General features: G+C 33.8%; 1 long non-coding RNA gene and 5 other non-coding genes across 6 annotated transcripts; 5 read left to right on the top strand and 1 right to left on the bottom strand.

Annotated features, from left to right (window-relative positions):
* Positions 1-80: 80 nt before the first annotated feature.
* On the bottom strand, positions 81-2619 carry LOC145063030 (uncharacterized). Its single transcript, XR_013687809.1, has 2 exons — positions 2417-2619; positions 81-487 (listed from the first exon to the last, which is right to left on the bottom strand). It is a non-coding gene; the product is annotated as an uncharacterized LOC145063030 (long non-coding RNA).
* On the top strand, positions 235-308 carry TRNAT-AGU (transfer RNA threonine (anticodon AGU)). Its single transcript has one exon. It is a non-coding gene; the product is annotated as a tRNA-Thr (tRNA).
* On the top strand, positions 654-727 carry TRNAT-AGU (transfer RNA threonine (anticodon AGU)). Its single transcript has one exon. It is a non-coding gene; the product is annotated as a tRNA-Thr (tRNA).
* TRNAT-AGU (transfer RNA threonine (anticodon AGU)) lies at positions 1063-1136 on the top strand. Its single transcript has one exon. It is a non-coding gene; the product is annotated as a tRNA-Thr (tRNA).
* Positions 1503-1576, top strand: TRNAT-AGU (transfer RNA threonine (anticodon AGU)). The gene has a single exon. It is a non-coding gene; the product is annotated as a tRNA-Thr (tRNA).
* Positions 2620-10015: 7396 nt separating the features above from the next.
* TRNAT-AGU (transfer RNA threonine (anticodon AGU)) lies at positions 10016-10089 on the top strand. The gene has a single exon. It is a non-coding gene; the product is annotated as a tRNA-Thr (tRNA).
* The last annotated feature ends 5259 nt before the right edge of the window (positions 10090-15348 follow it).

The following is a 15348-nucleotide window of genomic DNA, read 5'->3' as shown; positions in this document are numbered from 1 at the left end:
TATTACACTGTCACGTGGCTATAAATGTTATTATTACAAAACAAATGGCATTTAAATCGTAGAATAGTTATGTAAACCTATTAAGTAGAAAAGGATAATCTATAGAATATGAATAAAATAATTATTCTTTGTTTACATAACCATATCTGTTTTCCACCCAACTGGTGGCTCATCTATGCTCTAAGGTTTCCAACGCTTCTTAAAGAAAAATGTTGTGAAATATTAAGGCAAGAAGCTCTCGTAGCTCAGTTGGTTAGAGCACCCGTTTAGTAAGCGGGAGGTCTTGAGTTCGACTCTCAACGAGAGCAAATTTGTCTCTCTTTTTTTTTCCTTTTAAAAAGCCTTATCTCTTTCTCACACAACCAGTGGCTCATATATGCTGAAGTTTCAACTTTCATTACAAATTTCCACCTTCTAACATTGCTTGAAAACCCATCAATGCCACTTTATCCTAGGCTCTTTTTATCCACTTTGGCAATGTTGCAAACTGCATATAGATTGTTAAAATGGTGCAAAAAAAATTGATGTATAAGGACCCTAAATGCTTGAAAGAAACATTTAGCAACCAATTTGGGACAAATCAATTAGTTGGTTAAGCATTTCAACTTTAACCCTTTACTATAAGAAATGTTGTAAAATAAGAAAAGCAAGTAGCTCTCGTAGCTCAGTTGGTTAGAGCACCCGTTTAGTAAGCGGGAGGTCTTGAGTTCGACTCTCAACGAGAGCAATTTGTTTTTTCTTTTTTTAATTCTTATTTACAAAACCTTATCTTTTTCCCCACACAACCTGTGGCTCATATATATATGCTCAAGAATTGAATTGAATTGAATTGAATGAGAATTAAGACATAAACAAACATTCTTAAATACATGTAGAGCCTCAAAACATATGCAAGAATCAGCATCCTTAGGTTTCTTTTGAAGTGACATTGCTAAGTTTAATTTCACAATAGGCAGAGTGTCATATGAAGCTAAAAATTAAAAACCATGAAACAAATGCATCCATATTATCTAATTACTTATTATAAAAAAAAATGTTGTATCCCAAATAGTAAAGCAAGAAGCTCTCATAGCTCAGTTGGTTAGAGCACCCGTTTAGTAAGCGGGAGGTCTTGAGTTCGACTCTCAATGAGAGCAAATTGTTTTTTTTTCTTTTCTTTTTTCAAAACCATATACTATATATTTTTTATCACCAGATACTTCTTTCACATGAACATGTGGCCATTATTACTGAGGAGACGAAAGAAGATAAAGACATGGAAGAACATATTAACAAATACCTTATTTAAGTCCACATAGGAAATCTTGAAAAGAGAACACAAGGAAAAGACCAAAATGCCCTAGTAAGCCAAAATGTTATGAAACGGTGAAATACATTACCAAAAGGAAGAAAGGTTTCTTTTTTGGACCAAAACCATAAATTTAACAAAGCACAGGGACCAAAATGTAATTTACTCCATATCTAATTACTAGAAAAATTGGTGTAATATAGTAAAGCAAAAAGCTCTCGTAGCTCAGTTGGTTAGAGCACCCGTTTAGTAAGCGGGAGGTCTTGAGTTCGACTCTCAACGAGAGCAATTTGTTTTTTCTTTTTTTTTTTCTTTTTTTACAAAACCATATGTGTGTTACACTTTTACCACACAATCGGTAGCTCATTTATGCTTAAATTTCTAAAACTTTTGACCATGGCTTCCTAATAGTTGTATGTTTGAGACTTGAGTATAGGACTTAAGTAGATTCATCATTCATGTGAAGCATTTGATTCAGGAAGATGTTAGAATCCATATATCTGCCATATGGTGGAGCAAGTGTCTACTTGTCCTTGATGAAAGATTCGGCCTCAAAACATAAAAGTGGTCCATTTTACAGAATTCAATCAGCAGCATTACCCTAGAGCCAAAAGGGGTTCTACGTTACCTATGGATATAATCAAATATATTAACTATTAACATTTAAGATGCCTACTTAATCATAGCAATAAAAACATGTTTGAACAACAATCACATATACATAATCTTGTAATCACATCAATTACAATGATATAACTGATATGGTCAAGAGATGATATCTGAATTGTAAATCTTCTTAGTTTCCATCATCTACACGATAACATATTTAGTTCCAAAGTGTTCATAGGTGGAATATACAGCTCTACATCCAACTGATATATATGCAATCAAAAGGAAAAAATTCTCGATCAAAAATCAACCCTAAATCCTTAACCAACAATAAACCCTAAATCCAGGACTATATGAAAAATAGTGATCAGTGATAAACCCTAAATTCAAAACTGAAAACAACTGTGGGAGATGGTGGCCGAAAAATATAGCAGAAAACTTTGGATCGAAAATTCTTGAAAGATGCGCGATCGGTTCCTCTAAGTAAGTCAATGGTATATGAATTCAAACATTACATACCTGTGGATCAAATCAAGATTTCATGTGAAGTAAAATTTGTATGAACGATCAGCGTAGTGCTTCTGAATCAGAATTGCTTGGATCAAGAGATTTGTAATTCACTGAGAAAGTAGGGAGACAATTTCCTTTTGGCGTTGGAGGGAAAAAGCAACAGGGGACGAACCGACGAAGTATTTTCTTTCCACAAAAATGCAAAAACTTAATGTATGCATTTTTTTTTTTTAGGGATTTAGTTTTGGTTATTAGTTTCTATGTAAAAATAGTCATTCTGAAAATTAAAATAATTATAATATCTTGAGGTATTTATTTATCATTTTTCTTTCATTTTAAATTTAATATTTATTTATTTATTTTAACAATTAAAAAATAATAGCTCTCTCTCTCTCTCTCTCTCTCTCTCTCTCTCTCTCTCTCTCTCTCTCTCTCTCTCTCTCTCTCTCTCTCTCTCTCTCTCTCTCTCTCTCTCTCTCTCTCTCTCTCTCTCTCTCTCTCTCTCTCTCTCTCATGAAGAAACCAAGCACAAAATCATGTGTAAATATACACCCTTGTATGATTTCTTCCCCGTTTTTTTTCTCTCTTTTAAATCTTTAAAAGTCCAAATCTTCCATAAATTCATCTTCTATTTGTTTCCATTTCTATTGATTTTCTTGAATTTGGTTAGTCTCGTCTTTTTATCTAAAAATAATTATACAATTTGGGTCTGATATTGCAACAACCCCCAAATGACGAGCCAATTTTTCTCAAGATCTTGGAGAATGCTTAGAAAGTGCAACTATGAAGTATGTACAAACATACATGCACACACACTGTGTAAAAAGTCTATTTTTTGTGATTTATGGCTCCCCTTCTAGATAGAGGTGAAATTGGGTGATATCTTGATATCTAGCAATTACTGAGAGAAATAGACACACATAGAAGGATCGTATTTGAGATAGCGGCAGGAAGGAGGTGATGCATGCACGAAGCGAACTTGTTGTTGTTGTTTCTGGTGTAGATCGATGACGGTGGTTGCGGTATCGCTACTATCACTGGTGGTTGTTGCAATGGAGGCCGACGGTCGGAGGTCCTGATTGTGATTGTGGTGGTCAACCATTCACATTTTCTTGATTCTTCATGATTTGGACAGAAAGAAATTGAAGGTAAAACTTTGGAACCCTAAATATGATTTTTGAAATTAGTTAACTTATCATTTGGGGTTGAGTGGTTTTAGTAATCGTTTGGACCGATGTATATGTTTTTAATTGTAGGTTATCGATGTGCTTAAAGGTTCAAGGATGAAGAAACTCATGTCTAGAGAGAAAGATATATATATATATATATATATATATATATATATATATATATATATATATATATATATATATATATATATAGAGAGAGAGAGAGAGAGGTGGGCCTTTTTTTAATTATTAAAATAACTATTAGATTTAAAAAAAAATGAAAGAAAAATAAAAAATAAATACCCCAAGGGTATTACAATCATTTCACTTTGCCAAGGGACCAAAAACGCAACGAAACTACCTCAAAAGGACCACCAATACAAAAAAGTCATGGTTTGGACTAAAACCCCCAAAAAATGCATACCACAGGGACCATTTTTGCAATTTTGTGTTTTCTTTTTCCATAAAATTAATTGGTAACAGAAACCTATAAATCTTAATCCACCTTTAACGAATAATAAAAATAATCATAAGTTTAATTTATTTTAAAAAGATAACATATTTCTTTCTAGATACTATATTATGAAATAATAATGTTGGTTTTGAGGTCTGTAAGATTTGACATAAGAACAATCTAAAATCTTACATGTTTAGAATTATATTCATTCATATTGTTCTGGACATGTTGCAAAGTTTGTGAAACTGACATCAAATTATTACGGACGATAGTTCTAGACTATTACATAACAGTCCTTTTGTGACTTATTTAGTGTTGATTTCATTTTTGTTAACATCATTCTTTTTCAAGAAAATTATGTCAATCTTACTCTTACTCTGAATACGGTTAGATTGATTAAATATTCATCAAAATGACAATGTATGATGTTTTTATATTTTAGTTTACTTGGTTATTTATAAGTTTTTTTAGTTTGTCTATGAACCCGAAATAGTTCGTCATATTCTATATTTATTCGTTGTATTCCATACATAAATACATGTTTCGATTGATGTGTGTATGTCTGACAGACATTTTATTTGAGTATTATACTCGACATTAACATATATGTATGGCCTTTTCTATTTAAACATGTTAGGAATACTAAAATAATGAATCTAAAAAACTTGTTGATCAGCGGGATGGAATCTAAAAAGCCGTCATGCCAAAGGTTGTTTTTTTATTCCATATATAATTACAATTGGCTTAGGGTGCATTTTAAACAATCCAAACATCTCTTGCAAAAGACATAGCTATCCTGTTATTTTGGCCTCAAGTAACCAAATACATATAGACCAAATATGCATACAAAAGGTAATGTATTTAGCTATTGTTTAGGTTTTAGCGGACCTGTCCCAAAGGGTGAGCGATAGGGGCGACCGTCTAGAGCCAATCTTTTAAAGGGGCCCAATTTTTTTATGGAAAATGTTAAATTTAGAAGATAACAAAAGTAATTTTCTTTCAATTATTGAGCTGTTATAAAAACTTCATGAAATTTGTATATTTTAAGGGCTTATTTTTTCCTCTCGTCCCGAACCTAAAATATATTTAGAACAATCCTAGGTTTTAGCTTTGAAGAATGTTTCATAGTGTATAGCATTTCGTTATTATTTATGGTTTAGGGTTTATGTTGCATATTATAATGTATTTGTTTAGACATATATGAAAATATTATTTATTTATTTATGTTGTTATTTTCCTAAAACAATTAGTATGTGTTGTGTATGTTGCATATTGTATTTTATTTTGTTTTATGTTATTGTAATGCATTTGGTTATCTCACTTCTCGATTTACTATTTAAAAATATAGTGTCGGATGCTTAGGTTTGGATTTACCACAATCACAAAACAAAACATGTAGTTATCTCATTCCGGAATAATTAAATCCGCAATTCAAAATGGAATACTTCTTAATAATGTGGTGTCAAAGAAAGTTATGTAGCCTTCTAGGGGTCTAATAATATAAACAACACATTTAAAATACATAGATGTTGAGGATAAATTATTAAATCAAAAATAATATGAGTTCAAAAGCAATAAGAATAAGCTAACAATGAAAAACATTGTGTTTTTTTAATCAAAATGAAGTCAATTTTGATAGTTCTATACCTAATATTACATACATGACAGTCACATATTCACTTTTCCATATATATATATATATATATATATATATATATATATATATATATATATATATATATATATATATATATATATATATATATATATATATATAACTATTATTATTATTACTATTATAAATGAGGTATTTATCTTAAATGATAACATTTATCTTATTTTGGCAAAATAACAACATTATTAAGAAGTATTCCGTTTATATATTTTGAATCGGCAATATATTAAAAAAAACTCTCACACAACTAGCAACTTGTTAGAGGTGGAGACAAGGTCCAAGAAGTATAAGAAGGTGTTTGTTTTAGCTTATTTTTCAGGCTTTTAGCTTATGAACTTATATTTTGGGCTTATGAAAAAATTAGTATTTAGCTTAGCTTATTAGCTTAAGCTTATGAACTTATTTTACCTAAAACTAAGTCAATTTTCATAAGCCATTTCAATTCAACTTTTTTTTTTCAACAGCATGAGCTTATTTATATGTATTTACATATTTACCCTTATTCTTCTTTTCCCAAAACACTAGAACTCTATTTCCAATTGTGTAAGGTAAGCATGTCCATTTTGGTCATTTTACAAAAAATAAAATAACACAAACACTATTTTAAAAAGAGCTTATTAGCTTATAAGTCATAAGCTAATCCAAACATTTTTTATCTTATAAGCTAATAAGCTCATAAGTTATTAAGCTATTAAGCTCATAAGCTTAAGCCCAAAAAAATAAGCTTACACAAACACCCCCAAAATAAAGAAACATCTTATAATATATAAAGACAATAATTAGTGTGATTTTAGCTTTTTTCCTCCTTGATCTTGATTTTTTTTCTTGTGAAAATGCAATTGGGTCATTACCCAATGTAGAAATTCACCCCTTTACCATTTCCCTTGAAAAACAACAACCAAGTAAGAAAAATCATTCATTTTAATATATACAAATATCCTTTCCTATAAGAAGGTTTATTTCATGCTCTTAAACCTTGCTTACCAACAATCGACAACACCAAGATTTTAATTTGAAGATTGTCGTCAACAAGGATGATGAGACTACCACGTTGTTGCAAGGTGATGAATACCTGTTGAAAAAAAGAAAAGTTATCACTCCCAAATTGCACCAGAAACACATGGAACTAGATGATGTGATCACTTGTGTTATGTTTTTCCATAGTGTAGAAAAGGCAACACTTAAAGACTACATTAATACTAGAAAAAAAAATGTAAAGTTGAACAGAAAAATCAACCATGATTTCAACCATCAAACTTAAATTGATGTAGATAAAAATGATAAGATTGTCATACAACCACATTATTCCTCATTTGTAATAAAAATGTATTGTAGGAGTTGGTGTTTTCCGTAACACCTTAAAACATAGAAAATATAACCAACTGAAACTTCTTGAAACATCAACATTATACAAAAACAAATGCGGAAACATTCTAGAAAATAGTTGTGGACTAGATATTTTACATGCATAGCAACACCCTGTAAAAAAAATACTACACATCTTTGTTGAAATTGAAATAAGTTTTATTACAACAAAGAAAAATTGACCTTTATAGTAACTTTAGGTCATTTTTATATCAAGGGTCACAAGTACAAAAAGGGCCCAAATGATCACCAAATACTTCAATTTGCGAATTTTATGTCCTTTTTTTTGGCATATGCTTCCAGCTTGTTTGTAACGCCCGTAGATCCGGGCTAGTCAAAATAGAGGCAATAGGAGTCGAAAACGCCTTTTCGACAAAAGATTATTTATAATAATAATCTTAACCAAGTTGTAGTATATGTCACGAGGTTTCCGTACATATAAAGAACGCCGAAATCTGAGTTATAACGAAGAAGTTATGGCCCGTCAAAGTTTTACGGCAAAACCGGCACGGCACCGGGAAGCGTAAATAGTAAATTTACGATAGAGCGAGATTTAGCCTTAGCGATCTAAACGGAAATCGTAGAATATGTTAAACTAAGAACATCGATAAAAAGAACGCCCAAATCTGACTTCGTATGAAGAAGTTATGATTTTTCGAAGTTTCGGACTAGCAGTGTACAACCCGAAATTCGAATATTAGATCGAGCGGTTTTTAGCTGACACGACCTAAACGAGAATCGAAGGTCTCGTTGAGAGTAGCGTAACGAGAAAAATATGGGTGAAAACGGATGTCGGATGAAGAAGTTATGAGGATTTAACGGACCAATCGTGTCCCGGCCCGTTGATAATATAAAAATTAAAATCGAGCCAAAATTAGCCAACGAAGTCTAAACGAAAGTTGTAGAGTACGTTCCCACCTTCGCGTGGATATAAAGAACGTCGAAAACGGAGCTCGTACGCGAAAGTTACGAATTTTTAAAGTTTATAATCGAATTTGCGAAGGCTGATGAGGATTGATGACGTGGCACGTTGTGGGCCGTCGGATGATGATTCAGATCTCGCTTCGGATCATGCCACGAAGCCTCGCAGTACGCCCCACGTCCGAAGAGGTTACGCCCCGCGTAGGTCCAATCTGATCTATCCGATGGGTGCGAGACAGCTGGGTCCGAGCTGGTGATCTTATCCGAGGAGTACGCCCAGCGTACCCTCGGTACGCCCAGCGTAAATCCGAGCTTCGGTCCCTATAAATACCATGCGAATTCTTCCGGATTTTTCACACATTTTCACTTCTCTCTCTAAACTACTTTCTCTCTCTAACCCTTTTGGAGTCCCCTAAGCCCTAGTTAAACCCTTAGCACCCTAGGGAAGCCCCGAGGCTCCCGGAGTCCCGAGAAAAAGGAGTTTTTCGGTTTTGAAACGTCGCTCCAATTAAGTCCCGGTTTTCGATAAAATTCGCTGTAAGTGTGCTACGCTTACGCAATTTTTTATATAGCTTTCAAATAATTATAGGAATGTTATTAGGTCCTTAAAATAATTAACGCTTAATAATAGTCAGACTAATTAATTTGTCGCGGTTATCGTTAAACTAAACCCTAGTGGTATCGGTACTAGGTTTTATCGAAGGAATATCGTTTTGAGAGTATCGAAGCGCTGTCCGAGTGCTGAGTCACCACCTACTCAGGTGAGTGCATAGTTACTTTCAGCTTACACATAGATATGAAGTATTTTACGCGTTGTGTGTGTATATTATCTGTATACTTGCTATCTATATTGGAAGAACGTTTTATACATGTTTTCAGTGATTCAAACTGTATATGTATTTTATATCTACATAATGTGCTGGGTAAAACACGGGTAGATATAATAGTTGCTGTGTGACAAAATAAAATAATGAGAGGCCTCGTTATAGCTGTTCTTGATGATCTAGTCATCTAGCGGAGTATAGATGACGACCACGGACTATTCTAGACAGTCCAGTGGAACACTAGCAGGCTCGCAACCTGTAGGTGTTTATTCGAACTGTGTGTTTAACCGAACTGTGTGTTTATTCGAACTGTGTGTTTATTCGAACTATGTGAACTGTGTGCTCACCAGGTATACTCCATCCCAATGATAGTCCTTTGACTAGGTCCCTTGTGTTAGATGTTTTAGGGACGTAATGTGAGGATAACGGGAATGGGTAATTGGGTTGATTGTTTGATGTTTAAAAATAATAATTATATTATTGTGGGTTGAAAACCCTATGTACTCACCAGGTTTCCCAACCTGACCCACTCAGTTTATTTATATCACAGGTGTTGATATGAAGTGACACCACACTGAGAGATTTAAAGAGATGTAGATCACTAGTGAAAATAATTGTAAGTTTTGTTTATGCTTATGTTTCTATATTAACGATGACATCCCAAACGTTTTAAAATGAAATAAATATGTTTCATCGAAAATGTTTTAATAACGTATTTACCATGTTTTTCTGGGAACAAATTCCGCAACATTTTTATGAAATGAAGTACTCTGATTTTTAAACAAAGCATAAACAAACCGGTCTTTTATGGCCGTGATTTTGGGGATGTCACATTGTTGACCTTAATAAACTCATCCATAAACATAATTTAAGTCCACACAATAGATCTCAAAGATTCCTATTATCAAAAGCAAAAAATCAAAATATCACAATGAGTGAAAATGTAGTTTAATCGATATCCAACTAACAAAATAAATATATTGTACAACAGTAAAATAAAAAGCTCTCGTGGCTCAGTTATTGACCTTAATAAACTCATCTATAAACCTAATTTAAGTCCACATAAGAGAGTTCAAAAAGAGTGAACAATGAAAGACCAATATAGACGAAAAAGGAAAACAGATTCCTATTATCAAAAGCAAAAAATCTAAATATCACAAGGAATGAAGATGATATCATAAAAATGTAAAGCAAAAAGTTCTTGTAGCTCAGTTGGTTAGAGCACCCGTTTAGTAAGCGGGAGGTCTTGAGTTCGACTCTCAACGAGAGCAATTCTATTTTCTTTTTGTCTACAAAACCTTTTGTGTACAACAAACACTAAACTTCTTGAAAATTGCTGGATCATACTTTTCACATTTTTCCTAAAGTAGCTAGAGTTGGGATTTTAAAAATAATGTTCTAGTACTTTCTTTAATAGCATTATACTTTTAATGAGAAGTAGTTGTCCTATCAAATCCGTTCTGCTAACGACCCTCCACTAATCAAGGAAGCGGTGGGTGAGAGTGGACACCCATTCAACTACCATTTTATAGGTAGTTTCCTTATACCCCCCTTATAGATTAGCTTCGTGAATGAGGCATACTAGCGATTTGACTGACCATATTCTTATACATATATAATATTAGACTTTTAATTATAATATATATATATATATATATATATATATATATATATATATATATAAGGTGTGTTTTAAAACATTTTAAAACTCCAAAGGTTTATATAAATTTCGAAATTTAAACTATTAAATTTTAAATTTTAATAAACCAATTATTTAGATTTAATGTTTATCTATTAATTAACTTTTAATTAATTTATTAAATCTTGTAAGGATTATCCAATTAAATTAAACAATCAATTTAATCCTAATCTTTATCCCTCTAAATTTCGAAAAATAGGGTAAGGATAATTATCCAATTAATCTAATCAAGTAACAATTATCCAAAACAAGAAACCCTAAAATTTGTAGCATATTTTCGAAATTCACAAGGGATGAGGCTAGGGTTTTCGAAAACCCTTTGATCCACAACCCTAAAAATCAAAAAAACGGCCTTTAGGGTTTAAAAGCTATAAACCCTAATTTGCAATTCAACAATTATAGCAATTCAATTTAAAACAAACAATAGCTCTGATACCACTAAAGGGTTTTAGGTAAAACAAATAAACTAGAAAACAATTCCTAAGTTCACATGCAACCTACTTTGGATCTATATTTTAACTATTGAACATATAACTTTGAATTGCAAAACAAGAACCCTAGAGGAGGTGACTATTTTCGAAAAAAATAAACTAGGGTTAGGAGTTACATACCTTTCAATTGTTATAGCAAACAATTGACAAATCCCTTGATCTTGATCTTGATCTTCTTGGAAGCTTAGCACCACAAGTGTAATGCCTCTAATGGAATCACACCCAAACTAGCAAGAAGGAAAGTAGAGGAGAGAGGGGAGGGAGTATGCAATTCGGCCAGTGTTTCTTCCAAAGAAATCAGTGTGTGAAAATGTGAACCAGGAGGCTCCTTAAATAGTTGAAGGATCTAGGGTTTAGGGGAAACCCTAGTTATCCTTTGCTTAGGGCCTAAGCAAAACCCAAGGGCCTTATCTTGGACCCCTTGGACGAATTCTCTAAGGTTTCCCCTAGGGTTTTCGTCCACCTCCTTCCAAGGGGGTTCTGGAACCTTCCATTCAACTATCAGTTAATTGCATACTAGTCCCTACACCTTGTAATTAATTCTTTTAACCCCAAAATTAATTCCAATTAATTTCTGGCTGACAATTAATTAAACATAATGATTTCTTATTAATATATTAATCTTTTAACATATTAATAAATTCATTTATATTAATTTATTAATCTTATAATAAATTAATATCTCTCCTCTCATAATTTCCTTGTCTGGTTGCTAGGTTTGAGGGCAACCGAAAAGGATTGTGCTGCTATCAATTCAAGTACATACCAATTATAGTTATGGGCTTAGACACCTAATCCAACACCAAGAACCCACCACCCATGAGTTTACGGTCGTAAACTCATGGGGATATGGTCTTAGGGTCGTAATCTCCATTAGGAGTTTACTCTTGAAGAGCAAACTCCATGTCTAGGCCATACACACCCTTATATGCTACCCGGATCACTCCTAACACTTGAAATGAAGTGCTTTCGTGCCTCGGAGTGTATATTCTATTCTAAATAGTATTTCAAAGTCTAATTAGATACAATTATGTATCTCTTCATATTACATAGGAACCTCACGCGTAATCAAGCCCTGAACTGACACTTAGCATCCTAGCCGACACAATTCTCGACCGGTGAGTTCATACCCCTACTCCTTTTTCTGTGTTTTTCAAATGTTTTTAGGGGGGAATACAAGCAAAAGTACAAGGAAATCTTGTACTCAAACTTATTATTTCAGTTCAAATGTTCATATTTTGTATGCTTTTAATATCAAAAACCGTATTAACCAACAGTTTGACTTGCAGAGTTAGCTTCCAGACTAATTGTAGATTTCTTTATAACATGTTATAATCTATGTTACATTTTATAATTTACGAAGGATTCATGCTAATCATAAATTAGGATTATTACTAATAAAATACGCCTCCGGATAGTACCAGAACTTCGAAAGTACAGCTAGTGCACGCCTTTGGATAGCACCAAAACTTCGAAAATACAACTAGTGTACGCCTTGAGTGTCGCCAAAGTTTCGGAAATAATTCGAAAGTACGCCTTTGGATATCGACAAAGTTTCGAAAATATACGCCTTTGGATATCGACAGAGCTTCGGAAATACGTCTAAAACACGCCTTTGGATGTCACCAGAACTTCGAATATACAGCTAGTGTATGTCTCTGAGTGTCTCCAAAGATTCGAAATTTCGGATAAGTATAGTAGATATTCGACATTCGTGTATAGGATAACCAGGCTTTCAGAATACTTATCTAATACTACAAGTATGATAGATACTAGTATATTGCATTCCGAACCAAGAACTAACCACGACTTTTAGGAAAATAAGGGTTTTTCTTGGGATAACATAACTGTTCTTAACCACAATGTGTAACAAACGGATAACTAAACTTTGCTTATAAGAAAATATGAGATTTTCTTGGATAACGACTTTTTCAGAAAAACCAAAGGAAACTTGTTCTTTTACGAAAATAAACCGCTTATGAACTCACCAGCTTTATGCTGATTTTTAAACTGCTTGTATTCTCATGTCCACATTAGACAGGTACCCTGCGATCTTTTGGAGAAGACGGAGCGTATAGAAGACTCGTCTTAGCTTTTGTTCATATGATATATATGTATAACACTTGTAACACTTTGTTTTCAGACAATGTAAATATTTCTATGTAATGTAATGGTTGTGTTTACTACGCTTACTATGTACATTGGTTGCGATACTACATGACGTCCTCCGCCCCGGAACGTTTCCGCCATCGGTTTCGGGGTGTGACATCTACTGTTTTTGGGGTTTCGTCTACTGTTTTGTGAAAAAAACTTATGGTTTTAATTTTTTTTATAAGATGTACAAGTCAACACTGCACAAACTGTCCATTGGGCACTTTTACACCGTAGGTTTCGTATGAAACCTACGGTTTTATATTTTCTTTTTTAATTTTATTCAAAAAAAATTTAACCTCACATACAAAACCTACTCCTAATCACAAACACGATAAAATTTGATAGACAAACCGGGTTGTTCTTCGGGTGCTCCATTGACAGAAAAAAGTAGTCAACCAAAGAAAATAAAAGGAAAATGACTAATCTAAAATTTTTTTCGTTATATACTATGGGCTAATGGGCCACGAAAAAGTAAACGGGCCTGTGAAACTGTAACATCCCAAAATACAACTCAAAAAAAGTTTGTTTTAATAATAATAAAAATCATATGCTGAACGTCATATCATAAAACCATACGTCAAATATCTCAAACCATAATAAAATGTCATGATACAACTGTATCAACTCAAACTAAGTATCAAAACAATCTCCCAGGACAAAAACTGAAGCTGTGGTGTGTGCTATGTCATCATCCCGAGCTCTTCCCTTTACTTGCGGAAGTACCTGAAACCAAAACTGAAACTGTAAGCACGAAGATTAGTGAGCTCCCCTAAATTACCACATACGATACAAACATATAACAATTACTAGGCCTTGCCCACTGCATCGGACCGAAGTCCGGAACTAACCAGGGTCTTGCCCTCTGTATCGGACCGAAGACCGGAAACTGCATCGGACCGATGTCCGGAAAAACTAAGGCCCTGCCTCCTGCATCGGACCGAAGTCCGAAACTAACTGCATCGGACCGAAGTCCGGAACTACTGAACATAGCATAGCATAAACATATCAACTAACACAATTGATGGGTTTTAGCCATATGAACATTCCTATGTGCACATGCAAACCCTAATGCTTGGATCTAGGTTTCTCTAATTGAACATACATTGAATCCAAGACTTCTAATGGATAATAGAGTATAATAACAATAAGAAATCAGAATTAGAAGATTACCTTGAATCACTTGCTTGATATTCTTGTCCTTGGAGCTTTAGAGTCACAATTGTCACTCCTCTAATGGCTTACAAACACCAACTAGCAAGAGGATGATTTGAGAGAGAGGAAATGGGATCAAAATCGGCCAGGGTTTCTTCTAAAGCATAGGTGCCGATTTCCCTTGACCCCTAGGGTCTATTTATACTAGTGAGGCTCCTAGGGTTTCACCCTTAAACCCTAATTGGATAACTTAAGCCCTAAGCAATCCAATACCCTAATTGATAAGCCTTTGGACGATTTCAAGGTCTGTCCATAGTCCTTAAAACCATCCCCCTTTATCCATAAGGGATTTATAGCCCAAAGTACAACTATCATACAATTGACAGTTTATGCCCCTTTATTCAATTAATCTCTTTAAGTCACCAAATTAATTCCTAATTAATTTATGACTTATATTAATCAAATAACAATATTATTATTCCTTATATTATTCTCATAATATATTAATAATATTTCTTCTCCCATAATAAATCATCCTGTCAAGTTGCTATGGTGAAGGCAACCCAAAAGGACCATGCACAACCGGGTCAAATACTTGCCTAATATAGTTGCAGCCTTAGACACTATTCCAACAACAACAGCATATACTGCATACTGCTTCGGGCCATAACCCGGAACACATAACACGCAAACCTGTCTGAGCCACGAAGGCGTCAAACATACTAACTACTGCATCAGACCGAGGTCCGAAAACTATTACTAATTGAACGGGCCAGCATTGTGGCCTTAGACCCGTTCCTACTGGAAGGGAACTCACCTCGTGAACTGGCTGCTGAGTGTATGGCTCTGGAAGCTATCTGTTGCTGCTCCGGTATCTCCCCGGCTACAATTCCACAAACACACTCAATCAAATACTAATAACTATATTGGGGTAAAATGACTCTTTTACTCCTGGCCAAAGTCAACTCTGTTGGATTAGTGTCTAAGTCCATAACTATTTTGGTATGTACTTGACCCGATTATGAGCATGATCC

This window comes from Lactuca serriola, chromosome 7 (assembly GCF_051521515.1).
Source record: "Lactuca serriola cultivar US96UC23 chromosome 7, Lser_US96UC23_V15, whole genome shotgun sequence".
NCBI classification, from domain to species: domain Eukaryota; kingdom Viridiplantae; phylum Streptophyta; class Magnoliopsida; order Asterales; family Asteraceae; genus Lactuca; species Lactuca serriola.
The sequence above is the reverse complement of the archived record's forward strand: the minus strand, read 5'-3'. Positions and strand labels throughout refer to the sequence as shown.